The sequence below is a fragment of the Leucopleurus acutus genome (assembly GCF_964270905.1).
Source record: "Leucopleurus acutus genome assembly, chromosome: 7".
Lineage (NCBI taxonomy): Eukaryota > Metazoa > Chordata > Mammalia > Artiodactyla > Delphinidae > Leucopleurus > Leucopleurus acutus.
Genome location: NC_139150.1, coordinates 26454903 through 26471928, shown reverse-complemented (window position 1 = coordinate 26471928; position 17026 = coordinate 26454903). Strand labels below are relative to the sequence as shown.

Genomic DNA, 17026 nt, shown 5'->3' with positions numbered 1-17026 from the left:
TAATTATCTCCAACTCTGGCGGGGGGGGGGGGGGGGGGGGCGGGGGCGGCGGGTCGTGAGAATAAATTAAAATAATGTACAAGCACCCAGCGTTGGTCACTCGATCATTATTCATTCCTCTTTCCTTTCATTATTATCATGATCGTCATCGTCACCCCTCACCCTTTTCTCATCATTGTCAGTAACAACAGCATCTGCCAGTGCCCCTGACTTTCCAGGCAACCACGAAAACACCCCAAGTGCTGCTAAATTACTGGCAACAAGGAACTGGTGAGTAAGTTATTTTGGGAAGTCAGGTCTTGTCAGCATGCGCTGAGCTTCTTGCAGACCTCTCTGTCAGTCATTCTCAAGCCCCTCAGATACCCAGAACCTCTCTGTCTACTGAAAAGAACTGAACTATTAATGTCCCTCATAGAAGAAGAAGAAAGGGGAACCAGCTCCTGTGAATGTGGGTCAGGAATCACCAGGGTGGTAATGACTTGGTCTGTTCTGTGTTCTCTGGCCCTCCTTGGTCCTTCCATAAAAGCTCTCTGTCAGGAGCCCTGCTTGGCCATGGCGTGATCGCCCTTTTGTTCTACAAATTCCTGGATATGACTCACAGAAGCGTTTAAGCACGTCTCTCTTCATGTTCCTAGGAATTTTCCTGACAAGAGCAGTCCCTATCCTGAGGCAATCATATTTCTCCTCAACTTCTTTCCAGTATCAGCTTGTTGCCTGACACCCTTGCGTAGCCAATTTCATAACATCGGTGAGCCTGGCTGTGTTTTCCTCAGATGCCAGCTTGGCTGCCCAGGACTGAGGCAGCATCATGCCCACAGTGAATCATTTAGCCTCCACGCCTTCATCTTCAGCCCTCACTGAGGCAGAGTCCTTGGAAATATCACCTCCATCCAGAGGAAATCAGTGCAAAAATTGGGGGGCTGTTATACGTAGAACGAGAATAAGAGGTACTCTTTCCTGTGTCTCTGTAATTCTATTTCTGGGAATCTGTCCTAAGGAAATCATCTGGAAGAATTTGGTTATAGAGGCTGGTAGTTATCGAGCACTTACTACGTGCCAACACTATTCTAACTGTTGCATGTATATTGACTTATTAACCACCATCACAACTCCACAAGGATGTATTAATATGACCTTCATTTTGCAGATGAGGAAACCAAGAAACAGAGGTAATCGTGTTTATGTTCATGTTCCTTGAGTGTATAAAAGCTGAACTGAGCCCAGGCAATCTGATTCCACAGGCTCTACTCTTGACTTCTATATTAATGCTACCGCAGTGTGCAAAGCTTGCTAATAAAAGGAAGAAGAAGAAAGAAGAGGAGGAAGAGAAACACATGGAAAAGGAAGAAACGGAGATGGAGGAAGCTTCAGAAAAAAACGTTAAATGTATCGTCATCTATGATAGTGAACATCAGGCCCAGGGTCATTCTGGCAGGGACTCTGGCATCCCAGGTGCCCAGAGCTTGATCCAGGACAGGGCTACAGGCTCCATGCCCGGCAGATTCCTCACCCTGTAGGGAAGGGCACAGCACTATAGTAGGACAAAAGTTTACAAAGTTCGTATGGAAATTAATAGGCCCCTACATTCCTAGAAGTCAATAAACAGAGAGAGTGAGGGTTATTTGTTTGATAATTAGAATAGGGAAGGAAAAAAATTCCAGTCTTAATAACTTGAATTTTAAATGATTCTAATCCTCTCTTCCACCTAGACCCACTTATTTATCTATATTACTATGTGAACTTTCTGGTGCTCTCAAATGAGTTACTTGCCATGTGGATTTTTAAAAACTTGTGTTGTATATTAAAAAAAAATTTTAATAAAAAGATGTCATTTTACACTCTTGTCACCTAGAGTCAGCCTTCTAGGAAGCAATCAGGGACTTTATCCTGTACAAAAATTTCTTCAGAATAGTTGACCAAGGAAGTCTCTTCCTGAAAATGTCCTATACTGAATTTATTGAAGAGAAGCAAACAACTTTACCCAGGAAGATTAATCCAGCGTTACTTATAACAACAAATATTAGAAACAACTCTAATGTCCAACAGAGAAATAGTTAAGTATCTTAAGGTAATATCCCCTCCTTGGAATAATAAGCACCAATAAAAGTGATAATTTCAAAGATAAGGTAGCAAGCTGGGAAAATACTTATCATTTAATGAAGTGCAGAAAATAAAACACAAAAATTATATATATATATATATATATATAAAATCATTACCCTCAAGTGAAATGCACTTTTGTACATGGACAGAGGCTAGAAGGGCATACAAAAATTGTCAGGTTTTATGATGATAGGATAAGGGATAGTTTTACTTTCACTTGCTCCTTTCCACACTAAATATTAAACATTCAGTGATAAAAGGGCAAGGCTTTGTAACAGTTGCAGCACAGAAGGAAGTCTGGAGACAAGCGAGAAGACACAGGCTTTCCCCACTATCCGAAAATACGGCATTCCTATGAACCGATTCGTAAGCTGAAATGGCGTAAAGCAAGGAAACAATTACCATGGAACACATCTTGGTCATGGATGCACAAAATAAATCCAGATAAAGCACAGATGCTCGCGCAGTTCAAAGCTCTGGAGGCTGGATGCTGAGATCCTGAGCGCAGTTCCCGGGGAAGGCGCTTGGCGGCGCCACCCCCACTGAGCGGGCGTGCACTGCATCTATAAAGGCTCACTGCAAGACAGACGCGGAAGGCAATTTCCAATTTTCACCTTTTCGGTTAGCGAAAACAGGTGCTAAAGTAGGTCTTCAGTAAAAGCGAAGTGGTGTAAAGTGAACTTTTGGAAAGCAATGAATACCTGTAGGTAGAAGGCTTCTGCCGATCAGATGTGAGATCCTAGTAGTGAACTTGGACAGTGGCAGTTGGGGGAATCCTAGAGATAAGATACAGTGAGTGAGGGGCTTCCCTGGTGGCACACTGGTTAAGAATCCACCTGCCAATGCAGGGGACACGGGTTTGAGCCCTGGTCCGGGCAGATCCCACATGCTGCGGAACAACTAAACCCGTGCAGCACAACTACTGAGCCTGCGCTCTAGAGCCCACGAGTCACAACTACTGACGCTCTCATGCCTATAGCCCGTGTTCCACAACAAGAGAAGCCACCGCAATGAGAAGCCCGTGCAGCGCAACAAAGAGCGCTAGCCCCAAATAGAGAGAGCCCACGCGCAGCAACGGAGAACCAACGCTGCCAAAAAAAAAAAAAAAGATACAGTGAGTGAGGGCAAAGGGGGAATCACTGATGATCCTAAAATTTAGGGCTTGAACTGAAAATAGGGAACAGTAGAGGAGAATTTCAGAGATGTTATATAGGAGGTGCCGGTGGTACATCCTTTTGACAATATCCAGTAGAAAGTTGGAATACAAGTTTGGAGCTAGGATAAAGTGTGACCCTGGTCCCCAAGTGCCTATATGTGCAGAGGATGTTTTTGTGGCCATATCGAGATCTGAGCCCGTGGTCCTTACTTTATAGAATGTGAAACTTGGACCTGCATGCTACTCATGTAGGCTGACCTTTGTGATTGCCAGACTTAGAGTTCTGTATTAGTTATCTACTGCAACATAATATATTGCCCTAAAACTTTGCAGCTTAAAGCAACAGTTATTATCTCACAGTTTCTGTGGGTCAAGAATCCAGGTTCAGCTTATCTAGGTGTCTTTGCCTTAGGATCTCCCCAAATGCTACAATCAAGGTGTCTGCAGAAGCTGCAGTCATCTCAAGACTCATCTCAGAAAAACAAAAAAAGACTCATCTCAGGAAGGATCCATTTCCAAGCTCACTGATACGGCAGTTGGCAGATCCAGGTCCACCTTGGTTGTTTGCTGGAGACATGAGTTCCCTGCCACAGGGACCTCTTCTTTGAGTGGCTCACAACATGACAGCTGGTTTCCAAGATAGAGAGAGAGAGAGGCGGGTTGGGGGGGAGTGGGGGGGAGAGAGAGAGAGAGAATGAATGACCCAAGGGAGAAGCACAGTCTTTTTATAACTTAATCTCAGAAATGGCATCACACCACTTCTACTTTATTTGTTAGAAGCAAAACAAGTCTAACCCACACTCAAGGGGAGGTAATGACCTACCAGGGGGTCAAGCAGGATCTGCCCTGAGAAGCCTTCTCACCAATGCCCTCCAGTAACGTAAGCTCAATCAGGGAAATGTATTTTCTGTCACTGATCCAGTCCAAGCCTCTCATTTTACAGAGGAAAACTGAATCTCAGAGGGGTGAAGTGTTACTTCTGATCTGATGCCATTGTCTATCCTCTTCCCATCACTCACCGTCTACTTTATGGCTCCCCTCCCGGCAAGTTATTTTCCCATGAAGTACGGCTCTCCACTTCTCACATTTGAGGGGTTGTGTGTGGGTGAGTGTGCATAGACCCCAGACATATTCCACCGATTAGAAACAAAACAGTAAATCCAGCCCACACTCACAGGTACACACTCACATGTACATATCCAGGTGTATGTGTTTATATTTTTCTTGTTCTATTTCCACCCAATCCGGTCACCCCACGTCAATGTGGATATTAACAAATTGTTCTCAGCATCCTGCAGAGTGTCCAGGAAGAGTCTAAAATTTAAAGGACACGGGGACCAAGACCCAAACCACTCACCATCTACATACCCCTTACACAGGACAGGGCCTGGCAAGTGATGCGCCATGAACACCTGATGTCTGAATGCCCAGATGAGTGCTTACATGAATAAAACACATTAGTCATTTAGGCACCACTTCACTATTTTTGCCATATGTCAGTTTATATACCTTTTAATATTTCTCTTTAAATTGATTCACTTTTTAAACCTAAATGATTTTTTAGACAGAAACAGTGTCGTTTGTTATCATAAATGTGAAAGGAGTTCCTCCTAAATCATCTATAAATAAATTCACAGCATCCACAGACAACCTAAAATCATATTGCAGACCACTAGCAGTGAGTGCCCTGCAATCAACAAATGAATGTGAAATCCCATAGCATGTGTTCACATTGGGGACCTCATAGATGGCTCAAGAGGCCCCTTAGAGAGCCAGGGGCAGTGCCTGCCAGAAGGAGCTTTGCAAGAGTAATTGGTCTCTCTAACTCTGGGGAGAGATTATCGTAAGGTCTGTGAAATATAAGTGGGATTGAAAGAGGCGTGGTCAAGGAGGCGGCAGATAAGAATCCATTAAAATATTCTTTGGGGAGGCTGTTCTCACTCCTTGCCAGCACGCTAGACACTTTCACTCGTTCACTCATTCATCCAGCATGTTCTCAGTTACTATCCTATCGCCACACACTGATAAATGCTAGGGTCAAGGATGCAATACTCAAGATCCTGGAGAAGCAAATGACACTGCCCAAGAAAGGCCTCACAGGATGCTCAGAAGTGGAAACACCTGCTTCCTTTAACAAACAACAGGTATATAAGGTTGTGCAGAGCAGAAACGGCATGGGCAAAGGCCTGGAGAGGTGAAAGATGGTGAGCATGACACATGTGGCTGAAGCATGCAAAGCCGCTGGGCGATAGCAGTGGGTCTATGAAAGGGAGTGGAAGGGGATGCGGTTAATGATGAAAGCATGGGCTGTGAAGGGCTGGGGAGCCCGGTTACAGAGACTGGAATTTACCCTAAGGGCAAAGGGGGCCATGCAAAGATTTTAAGCAGATGAATGATACAGCCAGTTTTATATTTTAGAAAAGTCACTCTGATGTGAGTAATATACACAGGAGATAACATACGCAGTCTTCTCATCTGTGCACTGGTTTCTGTAAGTTGCTTCAGAAGGCTAGCAGGAGGACTGAATTAACACCTGGGTGAGGCACTTTGATCTCACAGAGAAATGCCAAATATTGGGTTGGCCCAAAAGTTTGTTCGGGTTATTCCATAACATCTTATGGAAAAACCCAAACGAACTTTTGGGCCAACCCAATACTTCTAAGTAATTAAAATATCATCACCCCTGCATTCCCATCCTCTTTTCTCTACCCCAGCTCACCCAGTGGAGCCAACTGCCCCGGAAAAGAATACGTCAAAAGAATCCAGAAGCATGTTATTCTGGTGGACAAACTGCATTGTGGTTTAAAACTAATCACAGTCGATTTGGAGCCAAAAAAATGAGAATGCCATACACAGAGTAATTAGCTCGTCCAACAAAATTTAAAGGAAAGCATTGGTCAAGAGAGGTGGCCTCAGCTTGGTCACTTACTGTGTGGATTTGAGCAGCTCTCAATCTTTCTAGGCTTCACTTTTCTCCGCTGGAAAATGCAGGGATGGGTTTTGAAAATCCCTTAGACTCTCCTAACTCTGATATTCTGTGCTTTTAAGATGCTCTATACTTCGCAATGGCAGGAGTTCTGCAAACATCTGGACTGAGAGCATTCTCAGTTCAGGGATTAAGAAGTGCAAAGGCCCTGGGGCAGTAATGAGTTTAGTGTGTTAAAGGAAAGCCAGCATAAATATAGCACAATTGACCAACGGAAAAAGTGGTAGAAAATAAGGTCAGAAAGGTAAGCAATGGCTAGATCAAGTAATGCCTGATAGGCCATTAAGTAGTCTGAATTTTATTCTCAGTAAAATGAAAAGTAATTGAAGTACTTTTAGGAGCACAAAACACAACTGATTTTAAAAAAATAACACTTACTGCTGGGGAGAGAACAGGCAATGAGATTGATCTGTAGGCTTTTGTAGTCCAAGCAAGAGACAATAGTGGGTTAGACTAGGTGGCGTTGGAGGGAAGTGATAATATTAAGGTAAAGCCAGCAAAACTTGCTGATGTTTTGGATATAGGAAGCGAGGGGAAGGGAGAAATCAAGAATGATTTCTAAATTTTGATAAAGACTTAGAAGGCTCAGATTATTTTGAGGGGGAAAGAGAGAATCAAGAGGTTTTTGGGTCATGTTAATTATAACATCCATCTTAGACACTCTAAACATTCAATGCGTAGTTTGCTATCTCAGATCTCATGGAAGAGGTTAGGACAAGAGATCGAAATTTGGGAGTTATCAGATTATAAGGGATCATTCAGAAGTAAATGCAGGTGGAGAAGAGAAAACAACAGAGCACCACACCAAATCTTTGGATTAGAGGTTAGAGGAGGGATGGAGAAGTCAGAAAAATACTAAGAAGGGGTGACCAGTGAAGGAAAAGGAAATCCAGAACACACTACCCTAGAAGCCGAGAGAACAGAGTGTTTGAAGAAGGAAGAAGTAAACGACTTTGTCAGAGCTCCTAAGAGTTTAAAAGTAGTGCTGAGAATTCATCATTGAATTTGACAACATGTTGTTTTTTGGTGACATTGACAAGCGTGGTTTTTCGAAATTGCTTTTGAAGGACTGGGAGCCAAAGCCTGATCAGCACAGGTTAAAAAGGGAATTAGAAGTGAGGAAGTGGAGACAGCAAGTATGGATGGACAGTCCTTTACAGGAGTTTTGCTTTAAAAGACACAGGAAAATACATGGCGAGAGTTGGCAGGGAATGTTGGTGGAAGGTGAGTTTTGTTTTCATAAGATAGGCGATGGTGGAGCATGTTTGCCTGCTAATGGCAATGATCAGTAGTGAGGGGAAAAAGTGGTCATGAGGACAGAGGAAAGACCACTGCAGGAACAAGGTAGGAGGAGAGGAAAGGGATGAGGTTCTGTACACAAGTGGAGGTGTTGGTCTTAGTAGGAGCATGAACAGTTCTTATGAGTAAATATATAAATAGCAGGAAAGCAGAGTCTCTAAGTTAAGACGCAGATACATTGGTTAAATTTGGTCACAAGAATAGGTATATTCATCTTCAGATTGTGACTACTTCTTCAGTCGAACAAGAAGCAAAGTCTTCATCAGAAGGCAAGGAGAAGGGGACAAGGGTAGGAAATTTGAGAAATGAGAAGACTCGAGACCATGGTTGTCTTGAATAAATGAAAGAGCAATTGACTAAACAAATGTGGCAAGTTTGCCAGACAAGGTCACAGATTGAAGGTAAGAGCAGTCAGCATGGTTGAGTGTTTTTCTCCAGCCCACCATCACTGACTCTGGTATAAGAACAAACTGGGCAGGCTGGGATTTCTGGGCTGCGTTTTGCTGGTTGAGGATGATGGGAGGTGTGAGGGGCTAGGAATGTGAGAGTATGCAAGAACCTGATTAGAGCTGCAAATTCTGGAATCGAAGCTGAGTGCAGAGTGAAAGGAAGAGGCATAAAGGGGATGGGGACACTGGGAAAGAATGGGATCACTGGGTCCAGATGTGGTCAAATAACGTTTGGAATGGGGATTGGGAGGGTTCTGTCACTTCCTACTTTGACAAACTTGGGGAAGTTTCTTAGTTTCTCACTCTCATTTTCCTCATTTCTGAAACAAGGATAATAATATCTACCTATAAGGTTGATACCCTAAGAATATGTTGTTAAATTGTTGATATTTACAATGAGATAAAGTCCTGGCACATGGTATTTGCTCAAAATCTTCTTCTAAGATTTCACCCTTTTTATGGTCAAGGCATTTATATGACTTTAACTGTATCTACCCAATGCCAAATAGCTTTATAAAAAGGGGACATTCAGGCAATAACTAGAGTTTTCCTATACCCAGTTTGGAAGAGATCTGGATTATGCCAATACTTACAAATTTATGGAAGCATCTAGCATTGTATAAACATACCCTAGATCATTGTGAATTCCTGTCTTTGTCTCTGAGACTATGGAGGGGTGGGAGGGCTGGAAATAGGAGATGAGGTCATGCCCCTCAATTTTAGGTATATATCCAAGCTTTATTAAAAACAATCCTTTATGTGTTTGAAGTACAAATCTCAAATCAGCATGCTCTCCCTGACTTGCCTGGTATGTCAATGAGTTAAATTACACTTCCTGATGCAAGTTCTAAGCTTCATAGAGAAAATAGCAATATGATAATTGCAAATCAAAGAGCAATCAATACCAATATTAAATGTATTACTCCCCACCCACCCTCCCCACCAAGCTTATACCCTCACTTATATTTCCTCTCTTGGTGAATTAATCTTTCCTCTCTATCACTGTCCATCTCAATTCCAGTTACCATTCCTAGCTGCTAACCAGCCATTATATCGGCTGGATTCATCCCCATGGCCACTACCTCAGCTCATCCTCATCTCTTGACTATCTTCTTCACCAATTTTCACATATTTTCCTCTAACTTTTCTTCCTCTAAGTCAGCTCAAATGGTATTTGATCTTAATCATTCTGTGTCACTTACTCGCTGAGAATAAAGCTATGGACACTCTCCTCAGGAAAAAACTCATATGCACATAAAACACAACTTTCAGCTGCAAGTTTAGGGTATTCATCTCATCACATCTATGAACCTCTTGGCATCACCAAGTGACAAACTTTAGCAACATCACTGGTCCAAAGTGAGTTTTAGAAATTGCAGCACTTACAGCATTCCCCTCCTAAATAGCTCCATGTGTAAGGGTGTTGCCAAGTCAAGACTTCTCAGTGTAGATTCAAAGCTCATCCAAATCTTGCCTCAGATCGTCTTGCCACATCCAATGTATTGCACCTATAATTCAAACATATCAAATATAAAAATTTCCCCTGAATGGTGGGTGGGGCCAGGTCTCGGTGCCATAGACCCAAAATATATGTCTCTGCCTCCAGCCAGAGTTGATGTAGGTCCCTGCTTCTGCCACCAGCTTTTATGACCCCAAGAGAGCCACAGTCGCCCCCACCCCCTGGCCTCTCCAGGAGACCCTTCAAGACCAGCAGGCAATGTGAGGAAATTGAAAAAAATTCAATAACTTGGGGTAAACAAGATTTGGTAACTAATTCCCAACTCAGAGGCAGGCCTGCACAGCTTGCAGTTTACTCATGAGCCATGTGGCTGACAGGGCCTTGGTGCTCCAGCCTGGTGTCAGGCCTGAGCCTCTGAGGTGGGACAGCTGAGTTCAGGACGTTGAACCACCAGAGACCTCCCAGCCCCACATAAGATCAATGGGCAAGAACTCTCCCAGAGATCTCCATCTCAATGCTAAGACCCAGCTCCAGTCAACGACCAGCAAGCTACAGTGCTGGACACCCCGTGCCAAACAACTAGCAAGACAGGAACACAGCCCCACCCATTAGCAGAGGGGCTGCCTAAAATCATACTAAGTTCACAGACACCCCAAAATGCACCAACGGACGCAGCCCTGCCCACCAGAAAGACAAGATCCAGCCCCAACCACCAGAACACAGGCACCAGTTCCCTCCACCAGGAAACTTACACAACCCACTGAACCAACCATAGCCACTGGGGACAGACACAAAAAACAATGGGAACTACGAACATGCAGCCTGCAAAAAGGAGACCCCAAACACAGTAAGTTAAACAAAATGAGAAGACAGAGAAACACACAGCAGATGAAGGAGCAAGGTAAAAACCCACCAGACCAAACAAATGAGAGGAAACAGGCAGTCTACCCAAAAAACAATTCACAGTAATGAGAGCAAAGATGATTCAAAATCTTGGAAATAGAATGGAGGAAATACAAGAAACATTTAACAAGGACCTAGAAGAACTAAAGAGCAAACAAACAATGATTAACAACACAATAAATGAAATTTAAAATTCCCTAGAAGGAATCAATAGCAGAATAACTGAGGCAGAAGGATGGATAAGTGATGTGGAAGATAAAATAGTGGAAATAACTACCTCAGAGCAGAATAAAGAAAAAAGAATGAAAAGATTTGAGGACAGTCTCAGAGACTTCTGGGACATTAAATGCACCAACATTTGAATTTTAGGGGTCCCAGAAAAAGACGTGAAAAACAAAGGGTCTGAGAAAATATTTGAAGAGATTAGAGTTGAAAACTTCCCTAACATGGGAAAGGAACTAGTCAATCAAGTCCAGGAAGCGCAGAGAGTCCCATACAGGATAAATCCAAGGAGAAACACGCCAAGACACATATTAATCAAACAATCAAAAATTAAATACAAAGAAAAAATATTAAAAGCAGCAAAGGAAAAGCAACAAATAACATACAAGGGAATCCCCATAAGGTTAACAGTTGATCTTTCAGCAGAAACTCTGCAAGCCAGAAGGGAGCGGCAGGACATATTTAAAGTGATGAAAGGGAAAAACCTACAACCAAGATTACCCTATCCAGCAGGGATCTCATTCAGATTCAACGGAGAAATTAAAACCTTTACAGAAAAACAAAATTTAAGAGAATTCAGCACCACCAAACCAGCTTTATGACAAATGCTACAGGAACTTCTCTACACAGGAAACACAAGAGAAGGAAAAGACCTATAAAAACAAACCCAAAACAATTAAGAAAATGGTAATAGGAACATACTTATCAATAATTACCTTAAATGTAAAGTTAAATGCTCCAACCAAAAGACACAGACTGGTTGAATGGATACCAAAACGAGACCCGTATATATGCTGTCTACAAGAGACCCACTTCAGACCTAGGGACACATACAGATTGAAAGTGAGGGGATGGAAAAAGATATTCCAAGCAAATGGAAATCAAAAGAAAGCTGGAGTAGCAATACTTGTATCAGATAAAATAGACTTTTAAATAAAGTCTATTATAAGAGACAAAGAAGGATACTACATAATGATCAAGGGATCAATCCAAGAAGAAGATGTAACAATTGTAAATATTTATGCACGCAACATAGGAGCACCTCAATACATAAGGCAAATGCTAACAGCCATAAAAGGGAAAATCAACAGTAACACCATCATAGTAGGGGACTTTAACACCCCACTTTCACCAATGGACAGATCATCCAAAATGAAAATAAATAAGGAAACACGAGCTTTAAATGACACATTAAACAAGAAGGACTTAATTGATATTTATAGGACATTCCATCCAAAACAAAGGAATACACTCCCTTCTCAAGTGCTCATGGAACATTCTCCAGGATAGATCATGTCTTGGGTCACAAATCAAGCCTTGGAAATTTAAGAAAACTGAAATCGTATCAAGTATCTTTTCCAACCACAATGCTATGAGACTAGATATCAATTACAGGAAGAATAACTGTAAAAAATACAAACACATGGAGCGTAAACAATACACTGCTAAATAACCAAGAGATCACTGAGGAAATAAAAAAATAACTAGAAACAAATGACAATGAAAACACGATGACCCAAAACCTATGGGATGCAGCAAAAGCAGTTCTAAAAGGGAAGTTTCTAACGAAACAATCCTACCTCAAGAAACAAGAAAAATCTCAAATAAACAACCTAACCTTACACCTAAAGCAATTAGAGAAAGAAGAACAAAAAAACCCCCAAAATTAGCAGAAGGAAAGAAATCATAAAGATCAGATTCGAAATAAATGAAAAAGAAATGAAGGAAACAGTAGCAAAGATCAATAAAACTAAAATCTGGTTCTTTGAGAAGATAAACAAAATTGAAAAACCATTAGACTCATCAAGAAAGAAAGGGAGAAGACTCAAATCAACAGAATTAGGAATGAAAAAGGAGAAGTAACAACTGACACTGCAGAAATACAAAGAATCATGAGGGATTACTATAAGCAACTATATACCAATAAAGTGGACAACCTGGAAGAAATGGGCAAATTCCTAGAAAAGCACAACCTTCCGAGACTGAACCAGGAAGAAATAGAAAATATGAACAGACCAATCACAAGCACTGAAATTGAAACTGTGATTAAAAATCTTCCAACAGGGCTTCCCTGGTGGCGCAGTGGTTGAGAGTCCGCCTGCCGATGCAGGGGACACGGGTTCGTGCCCCGGTCTGGGAAGATCCCACGTGCCGCGGAGCGGCTGGGCCCGTGAGCCATGGCCGCTGGGCCTGCGCGTCCGGAGCCTGTGCTCCGCGACGGGAGAGGCCACAGCAGTGAGAGGCCCACGTACCGCAAAAAAAAAAAAAAAAAGTCTTCCAACAAACAAAAGCCCAGGACCAGATGGCTGCACAGGCGAATTCTATCAAACATTTAGAAAAGAGCTAACACCTAACCTTCTCAAACTCTTCCGAAACGTAGCAGAGGGAGGAACACTCCCAAACTCATTCTACGAGGCCACCATTACCCATACCAAAACCAGACAAAGATGTCACAAAGAAAGAAAATTACAGGCCAATATCACTGATGAACATAGATGCAAAAATCATCCACAAAATACTAGCACACAGAATCCAACAGCACATTAAAAGGATCATACACCACGATCAAGTGGGGTTTATCCCAGGAATGCAAGGTTTCTTCAATATACACAAATCAATCAATGTGATAAACCATACTAACAAACTGAAGTATAAAAACCATACAATAGGGCTTCCCTGGTAGTGCAGTGGTTGAGAGTCCGCCTGCCGATGCAGGTGACATGGGTTTGTGCCCCGGTCTGGGAAGATCCCACATGCTGCGGAGCGGCTAGGCCTGTGAGCCATGGCCACTGAGCCTGCGCATCCGGAGCCTGTACTCCGCAACAGGAGAGGCCACAACAGTTAGAGGCCCATGTACCGCAAAAAAAAAAAAAACAAAAAAAAAACCATATGATAATCTCAATAGAAGCAGAGAAAGCTTTTGACAAATTTCAATAGCGATTTACGATAAAAACTCTCCAGAAAGTAGGGATAGAGGGAACTTACCTCAACGTAATAAAGGCCATATATGACAAACCCACAGCCAACATCGTTCTCAATGGTGAAAAACTGAAAGCATTTCCTCTAAAATCAGGAACAAGACAAGGATGCCCACTCTCACCACTGTTATTCAACATAGTTTTGGAAGTTTTAGCCACAGCAGAGAAGAAAAAGAAATAAAAGGCATACAAATCAGAAAGGAAGTAAATCTGTCACTGTTTGTAGATGACACGATACTATACATAGATAATCCTAAAGATGCTACCAGAAAACTACTGGAGCTAATCAGTGAATTTGGTAAAGTAGCAGGATACAAAATTGATGCACAGAAATCTCTTGCTTTCCTATACACTAATGATGAAAAATCTGAAAGATAAATCAAGAAAACACTTCCATTTACCATTGCAAAAAAAGAATAAAATACCTAGGATAAAACCTACCTAAGGAGACAAAAGACCTGTATGCAGAAAACTATAAGACACTGATGAAAGAAATTAAAGATGATACAAACAGATGGAGAGATATATCATGTTCTCAGATTTGAAGAATCAACAATGTGAATATGACTCTACTACCCAAAGCAATCTACAGATTCAATGAAATCCCTATCAAACTACCAATGGCATTTTTCACTGAACTAGAACAAAAATTTTCACAAATTGTATGGAAAAACAAAAGACCCCACATAGCCAAACAATCTTGAGAAGGAAAAACAGAGCTGGAGGAATCAGGCTCCCTGACTTTAGACTATACTACAAAGCTACAGTAATCAAGACAGTATGGTACTGGCAGAAAAACAGAAATATAGATCAATGGAACAGGATAGAAAGCCCAGAGATAAACCCACGCACATATGGTCACCTTATCTTTGATAAAGGAGGCAAGAATATACAATGGAGAACAGACAGCCTCTTCAATAAGTGGTGCTGGGAAAACAGGTCAGCTACCTGTAAAAGAATGAAATTAGAACACTTGCTAACATCATACAAACTCAAAATGGATTAAAGACCTAAATGTAAGGCCAGACACTTTATAAAACTCTTAGACGAAAACACAGGCAGGACACTCTTTGACATAAATCACAGCTAGATCCTTTTTGACTCACCTCCTAGAGAAATGGAAATAAAAACAAAAATAAACAATTGGGACCTAATGAAACTTAAAAGCTTTTGCACAGCAAAGGAAACTATACGCAAGATGAAAAGACAACCCTCAAAATGGGAGAAAATATTTGCAAACGAAGCAGCTGACAAAGGATTAGTCTCCAAAATATACAAGCAGCAGCACATGCAGCTCAATATCAAAAAAGCAAACAATCCAATCCAAAAATTGGCAGAAGACCTAAATAGACATTTCTCCAAAGAAGATATACAGACTGCCAACAAACACTTGAAAGGATGCTTAACAACACTAATCATCAGAGAAATGCAAATCAAAACTACAGTGAGGTATCACCTCACACCAGTCAGAATGGCCATCATCAAAAAAATCTAGAAACAATAAATGCTGAAGAGGGTGTGGAGAAAAGGGAACTCTCTTGCACTGTTGGTGGGAATGTAAATTGATACAGCCACTATGGAGAACAGTATGGAGGTTCCTCAAAAACTAAAAATAGAACTAACATATGACCCAGCAATCCCATTACTGGGCATATACCCTGAGAAAACCATAATTCAAAAAGAGTCATGTACCACAGTGTTCATTGAAGTACTATTTACAATAGCCAGGACATCGAAGCAACCTAAGTGTCCGTCAACAGATGAATGGATAAAGAAGGTGTGGCATATATATACAATGGAATATTACTCAGTCATAAAAAGAAACGGAACTGAGTTATTTGTAGTGAGGCGGATGGACCTAGAGTCTGTCATACAGAGTGAAGTAAGTCAGAAATATGCTAACACATATATATGAAAAAAAAAAAAGGTTCTGATCAACCTAGTGGCAGGACAGGAATAAAGATGCATATGTAGAGAATGGACTTGAGGACATGGGGAGGAGGAAGGGTAACCTGGGATGAAGTGAAAGAGTAGCACTGACAAATGTACACTACCAAATGTAAAATAGATAGCTAGTGGGAAGCAGCTGTATCACACAGGGAGTTGAGTTCGGTTTTTTGTGACCACCTAGAGGGGTGGGATAGGGAGGTTTGGAGGGAGATGCAAGAGGGAGGGGATATGGGGATATATGTATCCATATAGCTGATTCACTTTGTTATACAGCAGAACCTAACACAATATTATAAAGCAATTTTACTCCAATAAAGATGTTAAAAAAAGAAAATCTTGCCCCATTTTCCATATCTCTGTACTCTCAGTACCTAATATGGCACCCAATGCTGAAAAGATTGAGTAAGAAGGAAAGAAGAATGGGGGTGTTTTTTTTGTGATCTTGTTTGCCAGAAATATATTCAAAAGGCAACATTTCCAAGAAGACCATGGGAGATGGCAAACATCTTTGGCAAATACTAATAACAACTTTACAAATCCTACTAATTTCCTTCTCCTTAGCCCAGCTCACTAGATCGATACTGGAATCTATTATTTTAGTGCTTTTCCACCTCTACTCTCCAGCCTCTATTTCCCCAGGGACTCTACAGTTCACTGGATTTTTTTTTTCTTTTTTAGCTTATTAAAGTCATACCACTGATTTCTCATTCTAAAATGTCCTTACAACAAAGTAAGGAGAGAAACAAAGATTGAGAGAATGGGTTCTGAACTGAGAAAGTTTAAGATGTGAATCTTGGTTTATTAGTGATTAGCTGTATAATGTAAGGAAAGTCATTTAATCCCTCTGAGCCTGATTTTCGTTATTTGAAAAATAAGTACATAACTTGTATCTAGGTAAATAAAATATTACTTTCAAATTGTTTGTCACATTACCTTGCATATAGTTAGTGGTTAATAAACATTAGCTGTTTAATCCTAAGAGTGAAACTACATTCCACTGACTAGACATCTTATGGACCCTTAGGGAAAAAACACATGTTTATTGAACATTTACTATGTGCTAAGCTATTTACAATCCACTGTCTCATTTAATCTTCAAAGCAACTCCAAATTAATTTATTAGAAATCCCTTTGAAACATGAGTCTACTGTGGCCCACAAAATTTATGTCTTGTACCTAAGATACAGAGAGAGTGACTGGCAGAGTTGGGACAAGCAATATCCCTTTGCTAGAATCTGACCTCCACAGAAGCCTTGGGCTCTCCTTACTCAGTCTCCACACTGATTATGAGTAAACTCTAGCATAATGTTGTTTGTTAGAGATACCACTTCTCTGTTGCTTCTCCCAATGCCAAGATGGTATTTCATACGGCTGCTCAAATCAGGATTAGAGACTAAATGTCAATACAGAGCCCACAACAGCCTAAACAAAAGTACATTCTGAAGGCCCATCTCTCCTTGGTACTCTGTCACTTTTCCATTTCTAGTAATCAATATGGAAATGTTTCTAGAAAAATGTAAA

The 17026-nt window shown here is 41.3% G+C and overlaps 1 long non-coding RNA gene across 1 annotated transcript in view; it reads right to left on the bottom strand.

The window, feature by feature from the left end:
- Positions 1–3129: 3129 nt before the first annotated feature.
- LOC309963653 overlaps positions 3130–17026 on the bottom strand; it is a 143815-nt gene continuing 129918 nt past the window's right edge. Inside the window, exons 13-14 of the long non-coding RNA XR_014326304.1 lie at positions 9380–9501; positions 3130–3886 (exon numbers count right to left, since the gene is read on the bottom strand). This is a non-coding gene — a long non-coding RNA (uncharacterized lncRNA). The remainder of the gene's footprint in view (positions 3887–9379; positions 9502–17026) is intronic.